Raw genomic sequence first — 23572 nt, forward strand, 5'->3', positions numbered from 1 at the left:
TGGGTCGAATTTACGTTAAAAAAAAACAACGCAAATCTGGCGCAAACGGAGTATAAATATGCCCCTACATCTTCCCCCTTGTTAAATAAAAAGTACAAACATTAGCAGCATATCTCCTCAGGGAGTCATTGAGGTCCTTGCACAGGTCTGCCAGATCGGATGATAATTGAGATGCACCGTTGCAATCCATCAACGCCATAGGCTTGTGTGTGTTACCTGGATGTTCAGGTGGGGTCACCTTGTTTGCGATTTCAGGAGCTGGCAAACACTGAGGTAGATGTTTGAAGTGTGACGAATCTCGTGTGATGGATTTTCCGGGACGATGCACTGTCACCATGTGTCCTTTGTATGTCATGACCCTCAAAGGGTCAGCAGAAAATGGAGTGTCTGTTTTGTGCTTCTGTTTCTGTATGACCAGTACTAAGTCCCCCTTCTCAAAGACTGTTTCCTGGGTATGTTGGCGCTGATCGGCATATGCTTTCATTTTGCACTTTTGAAGAGCATCCATGACACCAACCTTATCAGCATTTACCAATTGTCAGAATCCTTTCAGTGTAACTACTTGTTTGAAGAGTGTGCCATGCCAGAGCGGAATCTCTGTGGTCACTGTGCCCTGCAATCTACTACGCTTGACTACTGCTTTTCAGCAATCTACAGGGATCCTAGTAATTAAGGGTAGTGAATGGGGGATCTGAGCGTTCTATCATATAGAGTATGTCATATGGTTTAGTATAAGTAATTCTATCCCTGTCATAGAATAGACAGGGAGATTTAGTTGAACAAGCTGAGAAGCCCAGTAATAGCAGGTTCGGGATCCCCAAACTCCCCTTCATTATAGTCGAAACATGCAAAGTGGTCAGGAGAAAATTAGCCTGGCCCCGTCTAATATAGTCTGTGTGCATTTTGCAAATTAGATCTCCAGGGTCCTTCTCACCCATAAGAAATGTGTTAGGGAATGATGCAGTGTTTGAAAAAATGACTGAGGGAGTAGGTATAGGTAGTTCTGGATCGTGTATAAGATATGTAGGAGGATTACCATATTGAAAAAGGCCCCACAGCCCATGAGAGTGGGAGCTTAGCCCAGCTATTGTGGTCTCTCTGTATCCCTGGTTGTAGTGGGACAACTTTAAAGTTCCAGCTCAAACTAGGATCAGCAGTGATCATCATATCCAGGTACTTAATCTATGTGGAGGCCATTTTTAGTTTTGATATATAAGCATTTTTAGTGGGGCTGTCCCACTAGAGGCATATAGATCAACTTCCCCCAGTTCACACAGAGACTTGATGTGCTTCCATAAATTTAAAGTTTTGAAAAATTCTCAGCATAATTACCTCTGGATGTTGAATAAAGAGGAGGAGGTCTTCTGCAGTCAGTAAAATTCTATCTTCCATTCTTTCAAGCCATTGAAATCCCCAAAAACCCAGGCCTTGCCTAATCCACTTTGCCAAGGGCTCTGTGACCAAGGTCAAAAGAAGTAAGGAAATTGGGCATCCCTGGTGGGGAATGGTTTTGACAATCCGCCAGGCAGAACCAGTACCATCACAGTGTCTCACAAAAGAGAGTGGAGCACTCTCTTTTCTCAGATCGTATAATGGAGAGCACCTTTCACTCATTGTCTGCCCTCGCTTCAGGCCAGATAGACTGTCAGGTTTGTTGAACCATAACACCTGCCATATACAGATGCAGTGCTAATTAGCCCTCATATTACATCACTAGTGCCATGATATATGACATCATTGATATTATGACTGCAACATCTGAAATTACAAAATTGATGACAAGATTGCAGATGGCAGGAGCGCGAGTTATAGTTACTTTAGGGTATGAATTATAGTTCCTTGAGATAACTATAACTGTGGTTCGTAACTCACATTTGCTTGCTTGCTATTTTCTGGCTTTACATGTTTAGGCTGTCCAGCTTGTCCCTTATGTGGCCCATACCTTATTTGCTGGACCCTTCCGAGCACGTGTTTTCTGTACACAAGCCTTTAAAACTAATCTTGTTAATGTCTTGTCAAATTTGCTGTTTATTCAAAGACAGAGGTCAAATGTTGGGCTCTGTCTTCTGAGGGAGCTTTGTGTTTACGTTTCTTTGACTTCACAGATAGAGGATTTATGAGACAATCATGCTGGCTACTGAGGGTGTGCTGGTGGAAGGCTGTACAATGTTACACAACATTTAAATGTATGTAAATGAACTGTGCAGACATCTCAGAATATTTTAGATTTAGGAAAACACAAATGAAGCACATTTTTTGTAATTTTGAAGTGTGGTGTAAACAAATATTTTAATATTATCAAAACAAATCAATGCACTAGGTGAGGCCATTTTCACACATTATAATCTGCGCACTGCATATTTGTTTTATCAGTAAAACTATGTCTGTGCAAACTGAATAATTATTTCACCGCCAGGCAGAACCAGTACCATCACAGTGTCTCACAAAAGAGAGTGGAGCACTCTCTTTTCTCAGATCGTATACTTGAGAGAACCTTTCACTCATTGTCTGCCCTCGCTTCAGGCCAGATAGACTGTCAGGTTCGTTGAACCATAACACCTGCCATATACAGATGCAGTGCTAATTAGCCCTCATATTACATCACTAGTGCCATGATATATGACATCATTGATATTATGACTGCAACATCTGAAATTACAAAATTTATGACAAGATTGCACATGGCAGGAGCGCGAGTTATAGTTACTTTAGGGTATGGGTTATAGTTCCTTGAGATAACTATAACTGTGGTTCGTAACTCACATTTGCTTGCTTGCTATTTTCTGGCTTTACATGTTTAGGCTGTCCAGTTTGTCCCTTATGTGGCCCATACCTTATTTGCTGGACCCTTACGAGCACGTGTTTTCTGTACACAAGCCTTTAAAACTAATCTTGTTAATGTTTTGTCAAATTTGCTGTTTATTCAAAGACAGAGGTCAAATGTTGGGCTCTGTCTTCTGAGGGAGCTTTGTGTTTACGTTTCTTTGACTTCACAGATAGAGGATTTATGTGACAATCATGCTGGCTACTGAGGGTGTGCTGGTGGAAGGCTGTACAATGTTACACAACATTTAAATATATGTAAATGAACTGTGCAGACATTTCAGAATATTTTAGATTTAGGAAAACACAAATGAAGCACATTTTTTGTAATTTTGAAGTGTGGTGTAAATAAATATTTTAATATTATCAAAACAAATCAATGCACTAGGTGAGGCCATTTTCAAACATTATAATCTGCGCACTGTATATTTGTTTTATCAGTAAAACTATGTCTGTGCAAACTGAATAATTATTTCAAATGAAAATATGCTGTCTGTAATAGCATTGCGCTATCATACCATGCATACTCTACTTTACCCCACTCCACTCTACTCTGCACCACACCACACACTGCAGTATACTCTGCACCACTCCACACTACACTACTCCACTCTATGCCACTCTACACTGTGTCACTGCACTCTACTCTGGACCACTCCACTCTGTGCCTGTCTGCTCTGCACCACTCAACCCTATGCCAATGCACTTTATCCCACTCTACTCTGTAACACTCCAGGAGTGTACTCTATGCCACTGCACCCTATGCCAATGCACTCTACTCTGTACCACTACACTCTACGCCACTACTCTATGCCACTGCACTAAACCCTATAACAGTCCACCCGGTGCCACGTCATTCTACTCTGAAACTATCTACTCTACACCACTGCACTCTCTGCCACTGCACTCTATGCCGCTCTACTCTGCCACACATTACACCACTACTCTGTGTTACGCCACTCCACCCTGCACCACTCCACGCCAGTTCACTTTACTCTGAAGCAATCTACTCTATGCCACTTTCCACACCACTGCAATCTACACAGTGCCACTATACTATACTCTGCAGCACTCTACTCTGTGACACCGCACTCCCTGTCACTCTATTCTAAACCACTGCACTCTACACCATTGCACTGTACACCACTGCACTCTGAGCCAGCTATTCTGCACCACTGCACTCTACCCCACTATACTCTACTCTGCAACAATGTACTGTAAGCCCCTGCACTCTATGCCACTGCACACTATCCCACTTTACACCATTGTGCTCTACGTCACTGCACTGTATGCTACTCTGTTCTACTTTGCACCACTGTACTCTACACCACTGCTCTTTACACCACTCTACTCTGCTCTACTCTACTCTATGCAACTGCACTGTATGCCAGTGCACTCTACAGCAATGCATGCTACATCACTGCACTCTACAACATTCTAATCTGCAAGACTGCACTCTCCATCACTCTACTCATTCAACTCTACTCTACACAGGCGGTGAAGATGACAGGGACGTTTTCACTTTCCCATCACAGGATGATCCCTGGGACATATATGATAACGACGGGCTAGCTAATACAGACCCTGATCTATATCCTGCAAAACTCTCTCTCCTCCTGAAGATACCACAGGTTATCATGTCTTAATAAGCAGAGCAGTCACCTTCCATAACGTTCAATTGCATACAGAGCCCCTAGAGGATGATTTTTTTATACAAGACCCTCGCCTCTACACAGTGCTTGGCACACTACCTGCCTATGCTCAAAGGCATGCTTTGCCACATAGACAAAAAAAATTATGACTCGGTTAAAACAAGAGTCATACCGCTATGGGTCGATAAAAAATACAATGTGCCACCTACGACCTCATTTAAGTCAAAGGTCACCTTCCACAAGCTTCTTTGGTTGTTGAAACACTTCACAAAAGAGCCAACTCACAAATTTATGGTGAGGTACCCCCACCAGCTAAAGAGAGTAAAAGGATCAACACTGCTGAAAAGATAGTCGCTGCTCAATCTGCCAATCACTGAAGAATCGCTAAATTCAATTGGCCTCCTTTCCAGATACGACAGGGCTCACTAGGATGAAATAGAGGAGATACTCCAATATCTACCAGAGAAGCACAAGAAAAGGGCATACCGAATTGCCTCTGAGGGAAAATTAATATCAAACACTACCATCCACTGCACCCTTGACGCTGCCAATGCTGCAGCTAGAGGAAATTAATTCTAGTGTTCTCTTAAGACATCATGCTTGACTCTGGGTCTCAGGGTTAAAACCCGAGGTTTAACAAAATCTTTTGGCCCTCTCATTTGATGAGGAACATCTATTTGGCCGTCAATTTGCCACCTTCATAGTGAGAGTGCCCGAGAGCCTGAATGCAAGATGACCACTGTACTCTGAAGCTCCTCCAGCCGCAGAGTCTTCTCCAGCAATTATCCTTTTTAGTTGGAGACATCGAGGCTCACTCGGGGAGGTGGGGGGGACATGGATTCCTCCTACTGAGCAGAACCAGTGGAAGGCCCTATTTCCCCTAATGAGCTGCACCAACACCGTCTACACTCACTGAGAAGCGCCAGTGGTGAGGTGGGGCCTGCCTTGAGGTCATAGCCAGCCAGCGAAGGAGCGCGACTGAGGGCTGCTGGCCTGGTGCCGTACACCTACCCCAGTTGCTCGGCTACAATGGGCCAGATAACACAGTGGTAAGGCCCCGGAACAAACACCAATACTCTCTGTGCAGGATAAGTATCCCTGTGTATGCCGCAGCCTAGGTGCCGGAGAGACTGCTGCGGCTATCTGGGTGACCCAGACCAATGCGGACACCTGTGGTGGCTAATGGATGCATGGTGGCCTGCCTGGGAGGGGACTCTTGCCTCTTGTTGGAAAAACCGGTTGAGGTGACAAATGTTTGCCTGGAGTGCCTCACGGCGGGCCTTTGGAGAGTGAGCCACTGCCGCTTGGTGGAAGCACGCATTCATTGGAAGATCTTGCTGGGCGCTGAGTGCCTTTCCCTACAGAGGGACGCACCGGAAGGGAGGCTTCAAACTCTGGGGCTTACGAGTGGTACACGGGCAGCGATGCATGAGAGCCTGGGAGAATGGCTCACGCGGAGGACTGATGGGATTCCTGCCCTAACGGATGCCCTAGCCAGTGGTGGAGCCTACCACAGAATATTGGGCCCCAATCAGGCCTCTGGTCTGAAGTACTCCGCAATTGTTAAATTGCCAGTTGGCGCAGTGGTCTGTGTCTACATCTAGGCTCCCAATTGATGCAATGCAGATGATAGCATCTGGGCTTCATAAGCAGCTTGGTAGGAAACTATCCAGCTTAGATTTACCTTATGTGAATCTTTTGCCTACAGAGCCTGCTGCCCAGCTTTCCTCAATGCCCTGAAGGTTGAGAGGGTCCCGCATTGACTATATGGCAACTCTGTGAGGAGGCTTTGGGCATTTCAGATCTGCTTTTTGGTGACCTCCACCCTCTCCCATGGTGGGCCCCATGTTATAGTGGCCTGCTTGGGCCCCCCACATATGGGACAGCTGGTTGTGGTGGGGCCTGCTTCTGGATGTGACTTCGATTTTGGTAGACCCATCTGCTCACTTAGTGTGGTCTAACTTTGGAATCAGTACAACCTTCTTTTCTTTCCTTGAGCTGGGAGAAGCTACAGAGTGCTGGGATGAACGGTCGTGCCCCCCCCTCTGAGGCTGAAGCAGGTTCCCCTCCAAAGGTATATTGACATCCTCCTGGCTGCTGGTAGATCAAAAGAGTCATAAGAAGGGGAAAATGGACACCATGCAGTACAAACTTTCATTTGAGCACCGCAAGGAGTCCAGACGGACGGATTTGATGCCTGAACAGACCCGTCAGAGGAGGACACCTCATCTCAAACTCCAACTATTCACTCCATGTTCCTGGACCTCAAACACAGCCTCATGGATTCAGAGCTAACTGTTAACAGACAGAATGGACCACCTAAAAGAGAAGCGGAAGGCAACAAGAGTAAGCTCATAGAGTGCCAACCTTCGGATCTTGACAATGGCCAACACTGGTGGGAAGCTATTGCAGATGGAGAGGGTAGCCCCGCTGTTTTTCTGTGCTGCCATCCGACCTGCTTCCTGGTGGGACTCGCTGTCCCAGGATCCCTGCTGCATTGGGGGCTGGACTTCGAACACGGGCGCTCAAAAGTCAGAGACCGTCTTGAGGCTGGGCCGGGCCACCCCTCTGACCTTTAAGGTAGGGTTCCTAAAGGTCTCTTTATCTGTTCAGTGCTATTATTGTTGCTGTGCGGTCTTACATTATATTCGATGGGGAAGCGGAAGGCAAAAGGAAGTCCTGTTGCAGGCCCTGCCCAAATAAAAATACCAAAGCTTCTTCAAACTCTATCCTCTCTCCAATTGTGTAGTTAACAAAATTGACACCTTGACTGAAGAGGTAGAATCCATTTTAAATAAAAAGGAGAAAATCCTGCGGAAGGACCGAAAAATGGCACCATCACACCATTCTTGACTGCAAGACCTTTTTGCAAGAGCAATATGCAAGCTAATCGAGTCCCTGTGCATGGGCTGGTATCTCAGGATGGTAGCACGAATGCAAGCCCACGAGCATTCATCTCAGCCCATCACAATCAAGAAGCTCTTTTAGAAAGTGTTCCTGAAATTCCCTGTACCAATCTCTTTTCTCCTTTGGAACATCAGGATCATATGCATGATCAAGGGGGTCCCTCCTCTTTCCTGCAAAATGTTAATCAATTTCGTCCTGGAGCCTCCAGCACTTCGCCCCAGGAGGATCTGGTACCTTTAGTGATTGGCCTGAAAAAGGAAGTGGGAGAACTGAAATCATTAATGGCAGAAATACTCAATACTCTCAGCTCTATTGGCCTGAGGAGGGTCTCTTCTCATATTGTTGAGAGCGAGGTGGCCCCTTCGAATGCCCGGCTCCTCTCATCTCATGGATCCGTGTCGAATACAAGTGGCTCTTGTCATCTTAAAAGGAATGCTTATGCCTCTGGAGTTCCTCCAGTCAAGCCTGCTAATGTACCATGTGCCAGGGAGTCTGTTAAAGTTCCATTGGGGCAACATTCACGTGTGGAATTAGAGTGGGATTCGACGACTGCCTATGGTCACCGTACATGTTCCAATAATGGCAACTCCATTTACATGTGTAAAGTTCCTCCGTTACCCCCTAATTCTCGGGAAGATAAATCCTCACTTATAAATAAGGCCTCACGCTGGTTACGCCACAATAGGCATTGTGGTTCCATTATTTATTCGGAAATATTATCAGCTGACCGATTCAGCAGCAACCAAGGCTGCTGGGATGTTATAAGACTAAAACTTGCTAGCCCTCATTTAGTAAAGGGCCTGCTATCCATGGAAGCACGGAACACCATGTGGAAGGAAACAAAAAATTTTCTCAGTGGTAGCTGGCCTCCCAATAGCCCTTTGGGGACTATTCTCCATCCCTCCTTGAAGCCTGCGACTCCTAATGAGGGCCCTGGGCTTACAGCCTTTTGTGAAGAACTGTCTCGTGTGGCCCCGACAGAGGAATATGACCCCTCATCTGAGAGATCCATTCTATGTGAGACAGACCATTTGGCTGTTACATCAGATATTGATTGACTGTCTCTACCTAAAATAAATAAGGGTGTCAAGTTTGTTAATATTTCTCCTTCTATTGTTATACCCCTTTCTAATGACATCCAAGTTTTGGAACCTGTGGCTCCAAGGAATAAGGTACCACTTACCAATGATATCATGGTAACTGTAAATCCTCTGGAGAACTCTGCTAAGACTAATATCTCAGTTAATTTCCATGAAGGTCTTTGTCTTACTGAACCTTTAGTGATTAAGTTTTTGTCCTGGAATGTGGCTGGAATTCGCAATAAATCAGCTGATGCTGATTAGGGGGAGCGTATAGACAAATTTAATCTTTTTTTGTTCCAGGAAACTTGGGCCACCTCTAATGTGTACAGGCAGGGGTTTTGTTCTCTTTTAAGGAAGCTAAACAGTCTTCTGCCGGTAGGGCAGCAGGGGGCCTTATCACCTGGATAAGAATATCTGAGGTGGGTAGAGCAAAGGAAATACATGTGGATTCGCCTGATATTCACGCTATATCCATACAGTCCAACCAAGGTCCATCAGTGTGGTGTATAAATATTTATAATAGACCAGATTCCCCTAATCAGTTGTCTCCGACTATCCAGATGTTGAATTCTCTTGTGCTGGACTTCCAACCAACGCATTATATTATTATAGCTGGGGATTTCAATGCATCTATAGAGCCCAATTCAGTCTTCTCTGAAGTTACGCAGTTAGAAGATTCTATATGGAATATCCCCCCTTATTCAACTCAGATGAAGCACCCTAAAACCAGTAACAGGGCTCTCCAGATCATTGATCTTATGATATCCTACTGTCTTCGCCCAGGTAATGGGCGTTTTCCCTCAGATAACCCTGCAAACCCTACTTTTTTTAGAGGATCATATAGTAATATCCTATATTTTGTAGTCATTGACATGAGGATTTGGCACCTTATAAAAGATGTAAGGGTGGGAAACCAATACACTAGTGATCATGCCCCTCTTCTAGTAATGTACGACAGACAGCTCTTCTTAAGTACAGAGGTTCGCCCTGACCATGCAGCCCCTGAAGTTCTGGAGGTGTCTACTAACAAGCGGGTGGTGAGATGGGAGTCCTTTAGAAATTCTTGCAAATTATTGGGTAAAATGTGTGTTCTAGTATCCACCCATTTGTTATTTGATGGTTCCTCCACATATACTCCAAATGAGGTTATGAACCTACACTCAGATTTTTTCTCCACCCTTAAAGAGTTATTCCTCCAAACCATTAAGGAGAACAATCATCCGGGAGTCCATCCTGGTTATAGGTGGTTTGACAAGGCATGCAGGAAGGCTAAGAATTCCTTGATAAAAGAGATAAGATCTAAAGACAGGGGCAAGTTAATCTGCGCTAGGCGCGATTATGCTTCCGCACTTAAGTCCAGCAAAAACCATTGGGAGGAGACATCATGGAAACAACTTGCTCTGGCTGCCAGGGACTCAGATCCCAAACGTTTCTGGTCCCTGGTGGCCAGAAATGGTCATAATGAAGATTCTAGGCTGGTGTGTCATATTCCCCTGGAAATCTGGTATAGTTATTTTGCTGAGTTGTATAAATCTGTGCCCGACTGCGTTACTGCAAATTATGGCGAACCAAAAATCGGGAAAGGCACCAGGGCTAGATGGCATACCCTCAGACATGTTTAAATCGGACCCCAACCTTTGGGGTCCTTATGTCAATAGGGTTTCAAACGCTGTCTTGGCAAGTGGAATTTATCCTCGGTCCTGGAAGGGAGCAATTATCGTACCTATACACAAAAAAGGGGAGAGGGGTATCCCGGAAAATGATAGACCTATTAGTCTTCTGGACAACTTACAAAAGATCTTCTGTTACCAGGCACTAAGTAGGTTAAAAGAGTGGATTGGAGAAAACCAAGCTCTTAGCCACCTACAGGCGGGTTTTAGGATCAAAATAAGTACAGTTCATCAGGTATTTCGTTTCCTTACCATTATATGGAAAACGATGGATGCGGACGCAGGGAAGCTTTTTGTTGCGTTCGTAGACCTGAAGTCCGCCTTCGATCTTGTTCCACGCCATAAGTTATGGGAGGGTATGAGCAAAGTGGGGGTGCCGGGCCCCATGTTAAATATAATTATAGATCTGTATTCTGAGAACTATGCCAGAATTCGATGGGAGACAAAAGGAGAGTTAACAACTGAGATTCCTATACGCCGAGGGGTGAGGCAGGGGTGTGTGCTGGCCCCTACTCTCTTCCTCTTGTTTATTAACGCATGTATCCCCTACCTTCTGGACTGTGTCAATGATGCTCCCAGAATAGGCGGGTTAAAGACTCCATGTTTGCTATTTGCAGATGACACCTTGTTATTATCCCAAACGGCCGTTGGTCTCTCTAACTTGCTTACAAAGTTTTTGGGTTTTTGTAAAGATCATGGTCTGGAAATCAATTCAACTAAAACCAAGTATATGGTATTTGGGGACAGAAGACATAAAAATGAAGAAATGCATATATCTGGAGGGCGGTGTGTTAGAAAGAGTTAGAGATTTTGATTACTTAGGGATCAAGTTGGAGGACTCTCATAAATGGCAGGCACATTTATTAAAATGATCTTTGAGCTTAAAACAGAAGTAGGGGGGTATTCCGAGATATGCAGATAGGTCTTCCAGATTTGCCATTACTCCTGCCATAGAAATATATAAAGCTCAAGCGAGGGGGGGAGCCCTATATGGAGCAGAGCTATGGGGCTACTGCAAGTTGGAAGACCTAGAAAGATTTGAAAATTCTTTTATAAAAATTTTACTAAAAGTACCTGCTAGTACTAGTGATTAATAGTTTTTTACTAATTAAATGCCACTATGAGTTTGAGCATTATATGGATGCTATTTTATCCCCACTTGCACATGCACTTTATATTAGATTCAGATTAGGGTCTCTTCCTTTATGCACCTTAACTCATAGATGGTCCAAGTCTGATAACTATTCTAAATTATGTCCAATGGGCTGTGGAACTGTAGAATGGGTTGCCCATGTTCTTCTTCAATGACCAGCGTATTTTAACCAGAGGGCTCGCTGGATTGTGCCACTATGCAAATCTACGGGTCTTAGGAATCGTTTACTAGCTCTCAGGATTTGCAAATCAGACCCAAATGTGACAGTGGCATGTTCTCTAGCAAAGTTTTTTGAAGCCATCTGGCATTTTAGACTCAAAATGTAAAATTTATATTTATGGTGTTGTGTATTATTTGTATGGGTAATTGCATCCTAATAGCTTAAACACCTATATACAGTTTACGAATGGTAGAATTTAATCAGGTGATGCACTGCTGTTTAGTAGTTTAGGCACGGACCTGGGTCTTAATCGTATATATACTTAATTTATATTGTATTTTAATGCCTCGTCAAAATGTTATATTTTTTATATTTCATTTTTATTTTTTAAACATTTTTGTACTGTGCTTTTATGGTATAATTTTACCAAAATAAAGCAGAATTTAATTGAATGCTGGGTACTGGAACTTATCTCCAGTAAAAATGAAGATTTGGAGGTGAGCTCCAGGAGAAACAACCTGCACATACTTGGAGTTCCGGAGTCCACTTCAAAGGGCTGAATGGAGGACTACGTGAAGGACATGCTTTGCTCCCTCTTTTGCAATCCCATGTCAGCCCTGCTGATTGTTGAAAGGGCCCACAGGTCCCTAGGACAACGACCCTGGGTGCACCTGCCTGCCCAATCATCGCCAGGTTATTAAACTGTAGAGACAGGGACACAGTACTGAGATTGGCTCACGACAAGAAACCCGTCCAGTATCAAGGTAATGAAATAACCATCTTTCCGGATTACAGGCTTACTGTCCAGTCTCCCAGACGCAACTTCCTGGCAGTGAAATGCTCTTTGCAGAAAACCGCCACTGCCTACTCCCTTATACACCCATCTAAGCTGCGGATCTGACACCTTGGTAAGACCCCCACTAATTTACTGACCACATGTTGGCCACCAAATTTGTTAGAACCATTCCACGTGCTGACGAGAGAGGTTCATTTGAGGACCCTGGTGCTGCTCGCTGTCAGCTAAGTGATAAAGACTAAGGCCTACTTGTGATGACAACCATGCTGACGGTTGTAGAGACTGTGGCCCCTCCTCTTGAGGGGGAGCCCCCGTCTTGCTATATTATGTTGGTCTTCCTGATGTGGACTCACTCTGATCCATTTACTGTCCCTGACTACTTGCTGATTGCACCTCTGGCGATGGTCCGGGCCCCCGACTGACGCTCTCTTTGGCCACCAGGGTATCTCAAGGTCGGGAGAATTTGGGACTCTGGTTCGCCCCTAGGGATGATTTCCATGATAAGTTCACCGTTAGACTTACACAGGATATATACAGGGTGAGATAGTGCTGTCTGGCCCGTTTGGGGGGGCTGACGTGGGTGATGGGAGGTTTACTGAGATCATGCTGATGTTTAGTATTATGATGTGTGCTATTGCTTTCTTCCTTACCCTCACCACTTGAACTCAGTCAAATTCTGCCCACCATACTACTGCACACCTCATTGGAGTCAATTAATTATCTCACCTGGAATAGAAGGTGACTGAACGATGCACGCAAAGCAAGACATGTCTTTGCTTAACTATAGCACTACAATGTAGACATATGCATGCTCCAAGAGCTACATCTCATGGAGGGTACTAAGCTGCGCTTGCGCAGGGGTGGATGGGGGACAGTCATATTATTCAATTTGCGCCCCCAGAGTAGCTATAATTATTCTGAAAGGGGTGCCCTGCCATTCTTGCAAAGTGCTGGGCGACTGCCAGGACCCTTATGTACTACTTGCAGGCACACTGTATGGCTGTCCACTCCACCTCTTGTCAATATATGGCCCTAACAAGGACAGCCTGACTTTGTCTCTGGAATGTGGCAACTGGCTGACACATTCGGTCCCAGCACGATCTTATGGAGCAGGGACCTTATCGTAGTCTTAGACCCTAGAATTAACCGCCACAGTGATAATAGATGCCCGCACCCAGGGGTGGGTGCTCTGCTGCGTCGTCTTATGAGAGATAACCATCTAACTGCCTTATGACGTTCTAGGCATGAGACTGACACAGAGGGCACTTACATAAATACCACACACAATACTTGGGTGGTCATTACAACCCTGGTGGACGGTGTTAAAGCTACGGGAATACCGCAAACAGGCCAGCGGACAAAAAAAGGGAATTATGACCCTGGCGGAAACCGCCAACAAAGACAGCCACTTTAACACTCCGACCGCCACGGCGGTACAGACAAACAGTGCGGCGGTTACCACCAACAGACATGCGGGAGACAATGTACCGCCCACACTATTACAACCCGCCAATCCGCCACCTTTTCTGGGGCGGATTCACCGTGGATAAAAACACGGCAGAAACAGCTTTTGCTACGGAAAAACGCTCACCTGAACACATCCCACGAGGAACGACGACTCCATGGAACCAGAGCTGCAAATACTCCCTGCCCTTGTCTTTCTGCTCCTCTACGAACAACAGCTACGTAGGCGCAGAAGACACCGGTGAGTACTGCACCTACGACACGGGGGAGGTGGGAGGCAAAAGTTAGGGGGACACCTACCAAACACCCCCACCCTCGCATATCACAACATACACACCAATGCATTCACAAAAATAACAAGAACAACCCACAATCCCCCCGGAAGAATGAAAACACAATGCGAAATTCGGTCAAACATTATAATGTGCCAATATACATGTCATACAAAAATAATCTGATATATATTATAAAATCACTCATAATTATATACAATACGAGAAGTAGTGCAGATATGTACACAACAATGTCCGTGCACCAACAGTCCAAAAATGCATGGCCGAGGTCCACAAACGACACCTGACCACAATCGGAGAGAACACTGCCGGGGCATCAGATAGAAATACTACAGGCACCTCAGGGGGAAGGGTAGGGGGGGGCACCTCAGCCAGATGAATGCGAAGCCAGATCCACGACGGGCACCATGCCCATTGATGTATCCTGGGGAGTGCAAAGCCACAGTCTCTCAAGTCTCTACAGTGGGTGGCTTGCCCACTGTGCCATCCTGGGGAGTGCAAAGCCACAGTCTCTCAACTCTCTACAGTGGGTGGTTGGCCCACTGTGCCATCCTGGGGAGTGCAAAGCCACAGTCTCTCAAGTCTCTACAGTGGGTGGGTTGCCCACTGTGCCATCCTGGGGAGTGCAAAGCCACAGTCTCTCAAGTCTCTACAGTGGGTGGCTTGCCCACTGTGCCATCCTGGGGAGTGCAAAGCTACAGTCTCTCAAGTAGATGCAGTTCTCTACTGGTACTGGGTGGGACTGGTGCCCATACTGGATGAGCCTCCATGTGAAAGTTCCTGTGCTGTCACTGTCCCAGCTGCACATGGGATAAGGATGCCTGATGTGGCGGTCCATTCATTCCTACATGGTGCCTGCCCTGTTCAGCGGTGCTTTGCCATAGCGGTCTTTGCCCTGTTCAGCGGTCTTCACCATGGCGGTCTTTGCCCTGTTCAGCGGTGCTTTGCCATAGCGGTCTTTTCCCTGTTCAGCGGTGCTTTGCCATAGCGGTCTTTGCCCTGTTCAGCGGTGCTTTGCCATAGCGGTCTTTGCCCTGTTCAGCGGTCTTCACCATGGCGGTCTTTGCCCTGTTCAGAGGTGCTTTGCCATAGCGGTCTTTGCCCTGTTCAGCGGTGCTTTGCCATAGCGGTCTTTGCCCTGTTCAGCGGTGCTTTGCCATAGCGGTCTTTGCCCTGTTCAGCGGTCTTCACCATGGCGGTCTTTGCCCTGTTCAGCAGTGCTTTGCCATAGCGGTCTTTGCCCTGTTCAGCGGTCTTCACCAATGAGGTCTTTGCCCTGTTCAGCGGTGCTTTGCCATAGCGGTCTTTGCCCTGTTCAGCGGTGCTTTGCCATGGCGGTTCTGGTACTGACATTGGTGTGTGGCATGACGTTCCATCATTGCCCAGCGGGGCTGTGGCAGCCGGGGCCCTCCTGGGCTGTGACTCTGGCGGTGGACTCAGGACCAGTGACGATACTTGGGCCCTCCTGGGCTGTGACTCTGGCGGTGGACTCAGGACCAGTGACAATACTTGGGCCCTCCTGGGCTGTGACTCTGGCAGTGGACTCAGGGCCAGTGTCGAAACTTGGGCCCTCCTGGGCTGTGACTCTGGCGGTGGACTCAGGACCAGTGACGATACTTGGGCCCTCCTGGGCTGTGACTCTGGCGGTGGACTCAGGACCAGTGACGATACTTGGGCCCTCCTGGGCTGTGACTCTGGCGGTGGTCTCTGGACCAGTGACGATACTTGGGCCCTCCTGGGCTGTGTCTCTGGCGGTGGTCTCTGGACCAGTGACGATACTTGGGCCCTCCTGGGCTGTGACTCTGGCGGTGGTCTCTGGACCAGTGACGACGGTGCTGGCGGTTGTGTCTGGACCGCCGGAAATGATGGCGCACATCTCCGCCCTGACACTCACAACAGGCTGGCAAGACTTCCTCTGGACCTTCTCCACCTTTGGTGGAGTCACAGCTGACTCTCCAATCCCCTCCGAACCCAGGTCAGTTGTTGTCCCACCAAGAGTCTTAACACGGTCCCGTCGTCCACTCTCCAATTTTAGAGCCTTTACAGGGGGTGGGCTGCCAGTGCCTTGGCTCCGGGTCCTACTGCCTGCCCTAGTGGCCGGTGCACTCCACAATCCCTGAACTTGCACCACTGGTATTGGAGGCTTTTTGGCTGAGGCGCTACGACAGGACTGATGAATTGGAGGGGGGGGTTGGGGGCAAAAAGGTCAATTTTACACAGGGACAGTTTCTGACGAACACTGGGATGGGTAGCTGGAGGGGGTCTGGGAGTGGAGGAAGAGGAGGTGGTTGTAGGAGGTGTTACTTTAGCTGTTTTGGGTGCAGGTGCAGGTACAGGAGGCTGTCGTGAGGTGGATGGATGTTGGGTGAGTGATTGCCGGCGTTTGGGTACTTTGGAAGGGGGTGTCACAGACACACTGGGAGAGGACACTGGGGACGTGTAAATGGCAGTGGAGGTGGTGAGTGCAGGTGAGTGGCTTGTGGTGCTGGGTGTCCTGGTGCGATTCCTGGTGCCTGTAGATGTGGTGCATGCAGGTGTGTGTGTAGACGAGACTTGGAGGGAGGAGGGAGAAGAGGAGGAGGGGGACACAGTGGAGACAGTGGATGTTTCTGTGTCTGTATGGGTGTGATGCTTGTGTGAGTGCCTGTGGTATGTGTGGTGCCTATGTTTGCTTGAGCTACTTTTGGGTGTTGCCTTGTGTGCATGCTGGTCTGTAGGTGTGCTTGGGATGGGCTGGGGTACAGGGGATTGGGTCTGGGTGGAGGAAGTTGGAGGGGGGAGGCTCGACACAGGGACAATGGCTGCCATCAGTGCTGAGGCCAGAGATTGCAGGGTTCGCTGAAGGACAGCCTGACCAGAATGAATGCCCTCCAGGAATGCATTACCGTGTTGCAACTCTCGTTCTACACCCTGGATGGCATTCACAATGGTAGACTGCCCAACAGTGAGTGACCTGAGGAGGTCAATGGCCTCCTCACTGAGGGCAGCAGGGGTGACTGGGGCAGGGCCTGAGGTGCCTGGGGCATAGGTGATGCCCACCCTCCTGGGTGAGCGGGCATGGGGCGAACGCTGAGGGGCTGCTGGGAGGGCTTTGCTGGTAGGGGAGGTGGCGGCTGTACCTGTAGAAGTGGTGCGCACAGATGGTGCCGCCACCACAGGGGAGCTCCCATCGGCGGACGAGTCCGTGTCACTGGTTGGTGATCCGGTGGCCGACGTGAAGCTCCCCTCGCCCTCCGTCCCATTGGTGCATTCAGAGTCCGTGGTGTGGCCCTCCATGGCCATGTGGGATGCAGCTCCCTCGTGCTCCGGTGCCACTGTACCTCCGCCTGTTGATGCTGGTGTACAAAAGGACAGGGAGAGAAGGAAAAGGGGGGGAGACAGAAGAACGAGAGTTTTAGTGCATGGTATTCCGCTACTGTTGGCGGACAAGACAGACGAAGCAGCCCCCTGCATTGCGCCGTGCTCCTGCACTCTGCACATACAATTTTTGGGTTATGGCCTACATGGCAATGGTGGACATCTGCGCACATGGATGCCACAGGGGCAAATATACCTCGACTTGGCACTCTGCTGAGGTGGGGTTGAGTGCCACATGGCCTACATACCGGAGGGGCCTTGCCTACCTAACTCGCCCTGGCCTAGGGACACCCACAGCCCACCTCCCCCACCCAGACACCTCCACTGCACGCAAAGTCCACAGAATGAGGTTGTACTCACCCCCTTGTGTCTGCTGTGATGTCCTCAAGTGCCCATCCAACTCCGGGTAGGCCACCGCCAGGATCCAGAACATCAGGAGGGTCATGTTGCGACGGGCACCCCTCCCACGTTGGGAGGCCATCCCCAGCTGAGCCTCTGCCGTCTTCTTGCAGCAGCGGCGAATGTCCTCCCATCTCTTCCGGCAGTGGGTGCCCCGTCTGTGGTGGGCCCCCAGGGTCCGGACCTCCTTGGCGATGGCTCCCAGATGTCCCTCTTCTGGTGGGCGCTGACCTACATGACATGCACAAGGGAAGAGGAACAGTCATTACCAACTGCACCGTCGTTGTGAGTGGCCCCCTCCCTACTCTGGCCATGTGGCCCATTCATTCGCATGCATTAATGTTCAATCAACTCTGCCCACTTCCCTCTTCCACCCAGCCCTCTCCACCCAGGCCTAGCCCATACAACGTGCTCCCTGTGTTCTAACCTGTTGGTCTGGAGGACCGTAGAGTAGCGTATACTAGGGGAGGACCCCATCCACAAGTTTCTCCAACTCCTGTGCAGTGAAGGCAGGGGCCCTTTCCCCAGACGCAGCAGCCATCGTCGCTTCCAGACAGAGGTCACAGCAGCACTAGCAGTGTAGGTCCTCTCCTGTCGAAGGTCAGGTATCTAGTGATTGAACAGTTAGAAAATGGCGGTGACGTCCGCGGCGGTGCGCATCATCACCGCCAGCGCACCTGTTCATTGGCTCCTGGGACCCATAAGGTCCACTGTTAACCAATACAGCATTGCACCGCGGTCTACGACCGCCTACCGAGACGGTGTGCAACGCCAGCGCAGTTACCCCACAATCCCATTGTCCCAGTTTAGAGGTCAGGCAGCCGCCATTTCAGGGGCCCATATGGCTTCATTTACTACTGCGTCACACATAGCTAGGCCTACACTCAACACACATACAGGAAGGGTTTCGTGAGTGGTGTAGTCTTGTGTGTAACTGTGGGTTCATACCTGGAGGAATAGTGACTGGTTCTTCGTAGGCACCGTCAGCTGGGACATATGAGAAGATGGCGGAATCCTCCGGTGTACCGACCGCTGGTGGACCTGTTAACAATGGAAGAAAGACATTTAATCATCACCTACCGGTTTGACCGTGCCACTATCCAGGAACTATGTACCCAGTTGGAGCCAGACCTGATGTCACCGATCCGCCATCCGACTGGAATCCCCGCTGACGTGCAGGTGCTGTCAGTACTCCATTTCCTTGCAAGTGGGTCTTTTCAGACAACAGTGGCTATGGCATCAGGGATGTCCCAGTCTATGTTTTCCAACGTGCTGTCCAGAGTGTTGTCTGCCCTGCTGAAACACGTAAGGAGATACATAATTTTCCCTCAGGTGGAGGATTTGCCTACAGTGAAGGGGGGACTTCTATGCCCTTGGACATATCCCCAATGTCATAGGTGCCATTGATGGGACCCATGTAGCTCTGGTCCCCCCCGCAGGAGTGAACAGGTGTACAGGAACAGGAAGAGTTATCATTCCATGAATGTCCAGATGGTCTGTTTGGCAGACCAGTACATCTCGCAGGTAAATGCTATGTTCCCTGGCTCAGTGCATGACGCCTACATCCTGCGGAATAGTAGCATCCCTGATATGATAGGTCAACTCCAGAGGCACCGTGTATGGCTATTGGGGGACTCTGGTTACCCCAACCTGTCCTGGCTATTGACCCCAGTGAGGAATCCCAGGACCAGGGCAGAGGAACGGTACAATGATGCCCATGGGCGGACTAGGAGGGTGATCGAACGCACCTTCGGACTCCTGAAGGCCAGGTTCAGGTGCCTCCATATGACAGGTGGATCCCTATTCTACTCACCGAAGAAGGTGTGCGACATCATCATCGCCTGCTCCATGCTCCGTAATTTGGCTTTGCGACGACTGGTGCCTTTTCTGCAGGAGGATGATCCAGATGACGGTGTTGTAGCAGCTGTGGAGTCTTTGGAGCCTGTGGACAGTGATGAGGATGAAGCTGAGGAAGAAGAAAACGACAACCGGGAGTCAGTCATACAGCAATATTTCCAGTGACACACAGGTGAGAACATTTTCAGATTTTACATTACATTCACTGTCACACGTCTACCTCTATCCTGTTTGTCTATTTCAATCACAATTTGTTAACTGAGTTGTACCCTTCCATTACGGTTTCACAGGTGTGGTAACCTACGTGTCAACTGCTGCATCCTTCAAGGGCTTGTGATTTGTGACATAGGTATGTTAGCCTTACAATGGTACAGCCATTATGACACTGTCATTGATAATACAAAGTACGAAATCATAGACTGACTCCAGATTGTTTTGTGTTTCAAGGGTGTTTATTTAAGTGCAAATTATTGGAGGGGGTGGTAAAATGGAGAGGGGGGATGGTGGAGGAATGTCCATGGCAGAGTCCAGTCTATTAGTCTCAAAGGTGCACTGCCCATCTGGGCATAGGAAGTGGAGCTGGGGCAGTTCGAATATGGACAGGGTAACAAAGTGGGACAGTGGGAGGACAATCAGGGTGGTCTCATTTCCTGCCGGGGGTCTTGCCATCTTGCTCTGTCCTGTTCCTGGATCTGAGGGACCGCTTGTGTGGTGGTTGTCCGTCTGCAGGGGGTGGGGTGCTGCTGTGTTAGTCCTGTGGCGGGGCGTCCTGTCCACTAGCGCCGGCGGAGGTGGTGGGCAGTTCATCGTCCTGGCTAGTGTCAGGGGCCCCTTGGAGTGCCACGGTGTCCCTCAAGGTCTGCTGTATGTCCTTCAGCACCCCTACGTTGGTGCCCAGGGTGGAGCTGATGGTTCTGAGCTCCTCCCTGAACCCCAAATACTGCTCCTCCTGCAGCCGCAGGGTCTCCTGCAACTTGTCCAGGACTGTCGCCATCATCTCCTGTGAGTGGTGGTACGCTCCCATGATGGAGGAGAGGGCCTCGTGGAGAGTTGGTTCCCTTGGCCTGTCCTCCCCCTGTCGCACAGCAGCCCTCTCAGTTCCCCTGTGTTCCTGTGCCTCCGTCCCCTGGACCGTGTGCCCACTACCACTGCCCCCAGGTCCCTGTTGTTGTTGGGAGGGTGGGATACCCTGGGTGCCCTGTAGTGGTGGACACACCGCTGATTGACCTGTCCTGGGTAGGGAGGTTTGGGCCCGCTGGGTGGGTGCTGTGCTGGTGTTACCAGAGGGTGGAAGGTCGGTGTTGGGCTGTGCCTGTGCAAGGGGAACCGACTGTCCTTAGGCCCACGATGGTCCGGGCTGGTCATCAAGATCCAGTAGGGCAGAGCTGCTCTCGTCACTGTGGGCCTCTTCTGGGGGTGGAGTGGTGTTGTCTGGACCCTCTGGTGTGGTGACGGTCCTTCGTGTTCCTGCAGGGGCATAGGATCATGATTATTGCATGTGTGTGTGTAATGGTATGCAATGGGTGGCTGTGCGTGAACCCCAGTGCAAGCATCCCTGTGTGGGGCTTGTGTGATGATGGTTGGGGGGGTGTTCTGGGTATGTGCAGTGAGCATGCTTTGGTGAGGGGTGACCATGCTTAGTTGTGTCATGCAGGGCTTGATGTTGGGATGTGTGGTTTGTGTTATGGGTACATTAGTGATGAGTTGTAGTGATAGGGGAGGGTGTGAGGGTGGGGGTTTGTGATAGCATGCAGGTAGGGTGGGGAATCTGATAGTTGAGATTTGACTTACCAGTGTCCCATCCTCCACCGACTCCTCCGAGGCCCTCAGGATGCAGAATGGTCAAGACTTGCTCCTCCCATGTTGTTAGTTGTGGGGGAGGATGTGGGGGTCCGCCGCCAGTCCGCTGTACCGCAATGTTGTGCCTGGAGACCGTGGAACGCACCTTCCCCCGTAGGTCGTTCCACCTCTTCCTGATGTCCTCCCGATTTCTTGGGTGCTGTCCCACAGCGTTGACCCTGTCAACTATTCTGCGCCATAACTCCATCCTCCTGGCTATGGATGTGTGCTGTACCTGTGAGCCAAATAGCTGTGGCTCTACCCGTACGATTTCCTCCACCATGACCTTGAGCTCCTCCTCAGAGAAGCGGGGGTGTCTTTGGCGTGCCATGGGGTGGTGTGTGTTATGTGTGGGGTGGTGTATGTGTTGATGAGTGTGGTGAGTGTAGTGGTGTGTGGTGTTTTGTGCATGGAAGTTGTGTGGGTGATAGTGTTGTGTGCCTCTGTGTGATGGGGTTGTCAATTGCTGTGCTGTCTCTCTGGCCTTCTTTCTGAATTTGTGGTCGTAGGGGTTTGTGGGTGATGTGGGTGTGTGTTTTATATAGTGTTGGGTGTGTGGGAATGTTGTTTGTATGTGTATCAGGTGTATGTATTTGGAATTGTCCAATGTGGCGGTGTTTTTAGATGTGTTTGTATTTTGAGCGCGGCGGTGTGTACCGCCAATGGAATACCGCGTTGAAAGACCGCTGCGTGGATTCGTGTGTCGTAATAGCATGGGCGTGTTTCTGTTGGCGTGGAGGTGGAGGATTTGTTTCCGCCAGTTTATCAATGACCTTTGGTGTGGCGGTGTTGTGTGGGTGTCTGAATTTCGGCGGATTCCGAGATGTGTGTCATAATAGCTGTGGCGGTCTACCGCGGCCGCGGCGGTGTATTGGCAGTCTTCTGCACGGCGTTAAGCACCTTTTACCGCCAATGTTGTAATGACCACCTTGGTCTCGAATTGACTACTGGATAGCCATGCCAGACGTTAAATTTTGGAATTCTAGAGTAGATCATCTGCAAACATTCCCGGTCATGCCCTGGTTCTCTTGGAGCTACGCCCTGCCGAGGGTATGTCAACCTCATTCACCTGACACCTCCCTTCTGGAGCTTCAAGAGATCAGATATTCTGCAAGGAGGTTAAATCGGCCATAGTGGACTATTTTGAGCGCTATTAGACATCTGTTCAGTCCCCTTCCACACTTTGGGAAGCATTCAAGGCAGTTATTAGAGGGGTAGAGGGGCAGCCTGAAACTTATTTAATAATGGACCAAGCATTACAGTTTGAAGTCTTTTAGCGTTCCCGGCAAAACCGACAGCATGTCTGCACCACCGTAATAGCCGCCATTCCTGGCCCGAAGCAATGACTGTCCTCATAAAGAGGAAAGAAATAAACAACAGACAGCATATTTTAAGCTGAATCGATATAAACGTCTTCATTTATCATCGTGCGCGGCATCTTTGAATCGAACCTGACGATGTTGCCATACCTGTTTAGATACCTCCTCTATATCATTAATACTGATGAAAATAACATATGTGACAAAAAACCATCACTATAATAAGGTGGCCTAAAAACAGACCACTCATAGTCTCTCGTAATCTCTCAATATTGATCCTCATAAGAGAAAATAGAAATAGACAAGGGACTATACAATTGTGTTATTGTATTTGGTCTTAGTAAAACGTATACCAATGTAGGAATACATATGTCTACAGAAAGAATGCGCCATCTTTAAATGTTCAACTTCAAAGAATACCACAGCCATAGACAAGCATGGTATGTCCGTAAGCGCCGCAAAAATTAAGAGTGATTTGAATCTGACAAAGATGCTTAGATCCATATTTCATCACACATTAGTGAAGCTAGAAAATAGTAAATCCTCAAATTAGTAAAATGCCTAATTATTTCATACCCTAAACAATTCTATACAGATTATTGTCTATCATCACCAAACACATACTGACAGTACTAGAATCTTCGGTGGAAGAGAAAAACAACCACATTAGTCCAACTACTAAGGGAAAATAAAAAGGAGTGTAAAGAAGAGATCATAGCTCCGTGCCTCAATCATGCACAAAACAAAATGTGTTAATAAGTGCTGCAGTTCAAAGGATAACAAATATGTTAACCCATCTCC

Source organism: Pleurodeles waltl, chromosome 9 (genome assembly GCF_031143425.1).
Source record: "Pleurodeles waltl isolate 20211129_DDA chromosome 9, aPleWal1.hap1.20221129, whole genome shotgun sequence".
In the NCBI taxonomy this organism is placed as follows: Eukaryota; Metazoa; Chordata; class Amphibia; order Caudata; family Salamandridae; genus Pleurodeles; species Pleurodeles waltl.